The sequence below is a fragment of the Mus caroli genome, unplaced genomic scaffold (genome assembly GCF_978045245.1).
Source record: "Mus caroli unplaced genomic scaffold, Mus_caroli_1 scaffold_4, whole genome shotgun sequence".
In the NCBI taxonomy this organism is placed as follows: Eukaryota; Metazoa; Chordata; class Mammalia; order Rodentia; family Muridae; genus Mus; species Mus caroli.
Genome location: NW_028227259.1, coordinates 55,646,465 through 55,651,725, shown reverse-complemented (window position 1 = coordinate 55,651,725; position 5,261 = coordinate 55,646,465). Strand labels below are relative to the sequence as shown.

The 5,261-nt window shown below is 46.1% G+C and overlaps 1 long non-coding RNA gene across 3 annotated transcripts; it reads right to left on the bottom strand.

The window, feature by feature from the left end:
- Nucleotides 1-517: 517 nt before the first annotated feature.
- LOC110295519 (uncharacterized) lies at nucleotides 518-3,704 on the bottom strand. Of its 3 annotated transcripts, XR_015046834.1 has the most exons (4): nucleotides 3,640-3,704; nucleotides 3,115-3,241; nucleotides 2,223-2,383; nucleotides 518-643 (listed from the first exon to the last, which is right to left on the bottom strand). It is a non-coding gene; the product is annotated as an uncharacterized LOC110295519 (long non-coding RNA). The 3 variants fall into 3 exon arrangements; XR_002378088.2 differs by lacking the exon at nucleotides 2,223-2,383; XR_002378089.1 differs by lacking the exon at nucleotides 2,223-2,383 and having other exon boundaries at nucleotides 3,115-3,226; nucleotides 3,640-3,702.
- Between the last annotated feature and the right edge of the window lie 1,557 nt (nucleotides 3,705-5,261).

The following is a 5,261-nucleotide window of genomic DNA, read 5'->3' as shown; positions in this document are numbered from 1 at the left end:
CCACCATGTCATTGCACAGAACAAAGATCTGGTGCTAAACTTTGAGATTCCCTAGCTTCCAAAACTATGAACAAAATAAACCTTATGTGCTTATAAATTACTCAGTCTGTGCTTTTTGTTGTAGCAACAAAACTGATGAAGACACAAGTCAATTAAAAAATGTCTACTTGAGTAGATGTTTCTCCAAAGAAAATATACAAAGGGACATTCAGGAGAAGTCAACATCATTAGTTAACCACAATGAGATACCACTTCTTGAACCCATTTGGATCATGAAGAAGAAGAAAAAGAAGGAGGGGGAGGAGGAGAGGGAAGAGGTGGGAGAGGAAGAAGAGCAGGAGGAGCAGAAGCAGAAGATGCAGAAGAAGAAGCAGAAGAAGCAGAAGGAGAAGAAGCAGAAAGAACAAGTATTGGGACTCAGGATGTGGCTCAGTGGCTGGGTACTTGCCTAACCAGCACACGGCTGTGGGGCCAGTCCCTAGCATCACAAAGATAAATGAAACATGTTGTTGAGCATGTTGAGAAATTTTACTGGTGGGACTGTAAGGTGACTCGACTTCTGAGAAAAACAGTTCAGTGATTCCTCTAAAATATTTGATGAAGAGTCGATGCACGGCGCCACAGTCCTCTTCCTAGGTGGGAGCTACAAAGAATTCAGAACAGAAATGAAAACAGGTGTATGTACATGCATGCTCATCTCTGTGACACACAGGAGGTGGAACTGACCCAAATATCCATCAACTGATGAACGGATAAATAGGCTGTGCTTTGCATACACAATCAAGGATCTCTTTCATCATGAAGATGCTAGTGCATGCCATGATGCGGAGAAACCTGAAAAACACTACACTAGCGAGACAAAACAAAAAAACAGAAACCAGAAACAACAAACACAAAATGAACACATTGAGCTAAGCATGGTGGCTCTCACCTGTAATCCTAGCATTCAGGAAGCTAAAATGGGAGGATTACTATGAATCTGAGGCCATATTGGACTGCATAATGAGTTCTAAGCCAGGCTTAGCTACAGAGTAAGATCCTGTCTCTTAAAGAAATCACATATGTGATTCCATTATATGCAATGTCCTGAACAGATCTGTCTAGAGATACAAAACAGATCTGTAAGTCCCAGTCTGGGTGGATTTTAATAGGAAGAAACTGTAATAGGTAATGTAATTGTATGTGTGATCCATTATATGCAATGTCCTAAATTGATCAATCTAGAGACAGAATATAGATTTGTGGGTCCCAGGGTCTAAAGTGGAATTTTATAGGAAGACACTCCTTAATGAGTAAAGGAAATGTAAGCAAGGCAAAGCTGGTAGCTGTACAACATTGTGAATACAATGAATGCTGTTGAATTTTCACTTTGTAGTAGTTTATTGTATAAGGATTTCATCTCAGGGGCCTGGAGTGGTAGCACATCAATTAAGAGCACTGACTGGGGAAGTTTGATTCCTAGCTCACACATGGCAGCTCACAGCTGCCTGTGACTCCGTTTCTTGGGGATCCAATGTGTGCCCCATCCTTATTCATACAATAAATAATAAGTATTTAAAAAGAAATTTAAAACACTCACCTACATAACTTTTTTTTTTCAATAAGGAGAGGGACATAGATGTTCTCCAACAAATAAACACCCATCCCGGGCTAGGAAGTTGAACCTGCTTTTCTATTTTTGCTTTGTTTTATTGTTTCTTTGAGCCCAGACTATCTCAAGCTCCCTAAGTAGTCAAGGTTGACCTTGAAGTCATGATCATCTTACTTCCACTTCCCAAGTGCTGGATTGGAGAGTCATGCATCACTCTTGCCAAGTGCTATCCTATAAGCATTAACAACTGTCATCTTCAGGAGAGCAGCTAAGACTCCCTGAGTGATGTGCTCCAGATTGGGCCTGTTGACTGCTCCCATCTGCTTGCAGAAGGACAGGGTGGAGAAGGTCACTGGACCTTTACACACTATTCCAGCTGCTCCCCTCTGGATTCCCAGCTAACCTTCCGATTGTGCCCTTGTTGGCTGGACTTCATAGTCTAGGGAAGTGCTAGAGTTCATAACCAGTAGAAGGTAAACTGAAAGGGAAGTTAATGTAGCTATGGGGAGACTGTCATCCATGCTGGGGTGCGACTTCTCAGTGGTGCTGCTGTATTGAGAGTCACACACGCTCTATAAATCAGCTCAATAAATTCACAGCTGCCCCAAGCCGGACTTTGGTGGAACAGTACCTGGATTCACTGTAGCTGCCCTGTCTGAGGCAGGAGAGATTTGATCACTTTTATGGTAAGTTCTTGAGTGAGCCACCGCTCCTGGTATAGCAGAGCCTGCTCTCTGAGTGGTGCTATTGGGGTTTCTCCTCTTGTGTAAAATCAGATCACAGTGGACCCTGCTGATGAGGAACAGTACGTTGTGCGTGCAAAGTTCCGAACCGGGGCTGTGATGTGAGAAATGCCCTATCCATTGGTCACTTTACTCACCACTGTGACAAAATACCTGACCAAAAGCAACCTAAGAAAGGAAGGGTTGGGTTCCACTTACAATTAAAGGGGACACAGTCCATCAGGGCAGGGAGGGGTTGGTAGCAGAAGCAGAAGGTGGTTGCAGGTCATGGGGATCTGCAGTCAGATGCTGAGAGACTGGAGAGCCGCTTCCTCTTATGCTTGGGGCCCCAACCCAGGAAGCATTGCCACTCAAAGTTAAGGTGATTCTTCCCAGCTCAATTAACCTAACTAGATAATCCCTCTCAGACACACCAGAGTGTCTCCAAGGTGATTCTAGATCCCGTGAGGCAGACTGTGTAAGACACCACGCATAGGAAAGATCTAGTATCATTATCACTAAGTTTTGCGGAAGGAAAACTTCCTCAAAACACTTGTGCTATAATCACTTCCTCCATTCCTATTAAGATTATGGAAATGAACAACCATCATTTGAAAAACAAAACCCAGACACATTAAGTAAACTCGGAAGTGACTGTTGTCAATGGAATGTGAATGCGCTGCCTGCCAAACACATCTCAGGTAGAAGTCCCATTGAACCTTCCATCTTCTTGACAGGTGTTCAGCTTCCATTTCACAGCTGCAGAAACTGAGACACAAAAGGCTAAAATAACTTGCCTACCCTCTCTCCCTCTCTCTGATGGTCAGCGGCAGTCCAGAATACAGTTCAGAGCATATGTCCATCTCTTCATCCAGAGGCACCACTCCATGAGATGCTTTCTTTCTGGGGCAAGCTGGTTGCAATAGAACTGGGATGAGAGGTGAAGAAAGAAGGAGAAACCACAGGACCCATGGCAAGTCCCCAGGGTGGAAGAGCCTGCTGGCTGGTGCTCCTAACACTGCTGACTTTATAATTGGCCTCATTCACATCCTTTATTCCTTTCACGATACATTAATCCCAAGTAGCAAACTGGGAACGACCTGATGTGGTCTTGCCTCGCCACATTACCCCACTGATTTGAAAGGAGTTCCGAGACATTGGCCAGGACAGATACAAGGCGAGTCTGAGACCTCTCCCTGTCCTCTAGTTCCACCTCTCTCCCATACTGTGCTCCTTGCATAACTCACACTGAAAATGCAATAGCGTTTAGTGTGCTTGCAAGTGCAACTGCTGTCCCCTCTGTCTCATTCCAAATTAGATCCTTACCTGTCACTTCACTCACACTGGATGTGATGGGCTCAAGCAGAGCTGTCCACCTGTGTCTCTCCTCTGTGAATGACATCTCATTCCATCTCAGAACTCTTGAGATCTTACCCATTGTTGTCTAGAGTTCTCTATGTCATCAGCAACCCACGGTTGATCAAGCCATGAAGTTACACCTCATAGTAATGTTCGGACAGGGATTACCAATGGCTGAACTGGGGAACCTCCGAATTAGCAGAGGCTGAGCTAGAGGACACCTGCCTATCAGCCAGTCTGGTGTGCTTGGGACTGGGTGCAGACTTCTACTCCTGGACAGTCCTATTGACACTCATTCTTCTGTTGAGTAAATGAAAACCTTTGTCACCCTAGGGATCTCTTTGCCCTGTCCTTGGAGTCATGGGGTGTGGGACATAAAACCACACCAGGAAGTTTGGTAAGACAGAGAAAGTTGAGTGAGACCCAGAGACTCTGTGGGCACACACCTGAGGCTTAAGTGACTCCCAGATCCCTGCCAGGCTCCTGACTTGGAATACACGCCATGCTTTCCACATATAAGAAACATGTCCATGGTCACATAGGCTCAAAACAGAGTTCTCCATGCTAATGAGGTACCTAGAGGCCCAAAGGGCTTAGCCAGTAAGCTTCCCTTCCCAGACATTCCTCTCTGTAAAAGGTATTTAATCTCAGAGCTACCCTGAGAAATGGGCATGGTACTTTATCCATCCATTTTCTGCCATGAACAACCAATAAACTGTTTAGAACCATGGACTGTCTCTTTCACCAAAGGGCCACCATGGGGAGCCATGGAGAAGGCGTTCAACTACAGAACTGAAGCTTAATTCTCCCATAGAGGCCTCTCTGTGCTCCCAGCCACAACTGCCACCAAGCCTGCCTCTGCCAAGCTAAGGACAATCACTGCTGGGACAAGCCAGGGCTCTCCTCCCTGAGCTAGAGGCTGTCCCCAGTCCTAGGACCCCAACTTAGTTCTCTGCTCTTCCGTGACTCCCAGTCATGCCTGGATGTCCAAGAGTCTGCGAACTCCACAGCCCCGGCCTCCTTGCAGGCCTGGGGACCTCCAAACCAGCTCCAGCTTTCCCACATCTCAGACTGCGCTTTCCCACCCCCCAGAGTTGTGTCTTGATGTTTTCCTACAGCCCAGCACTCACCTTGGGCAGCAGGTAAGCCAGTCAAACTCCCTGCTCCACCTCCCCAGGAGGCCATGCCCTGTGGTGGTGTGGAAGCGGACTGACAATGGGGCATCTAAGACTGACAATGGGACATCTAAAAATGACAATGGGGCATCTAAAACTGACAATGGGGCATCTAAGAGATGTGAAAGTTTGGCTGCCTTTTGGTCACATCAGGAGCCTGATTCTCTGTTCAAAGGACCTGTCCAACTAGAGGCAACTAGAGTAGATCTTAACCTTAACTCAAGGCTATCCTCCCCTCTATAGCAAGGCTATCCATGAGTAAAGATCTCCGTCCCTATCATGGCAACTCCTCATGAGTGTCCCAGGCTGAGATTACGGTGAGGCAGAGAACCAAGGGCTCAGAACCAAAGGAAATTGTTTCAAGGTTCTGAGATGAACTTCTTCCTTGGACCTTCCATCCCAGTAGCCTCCCTT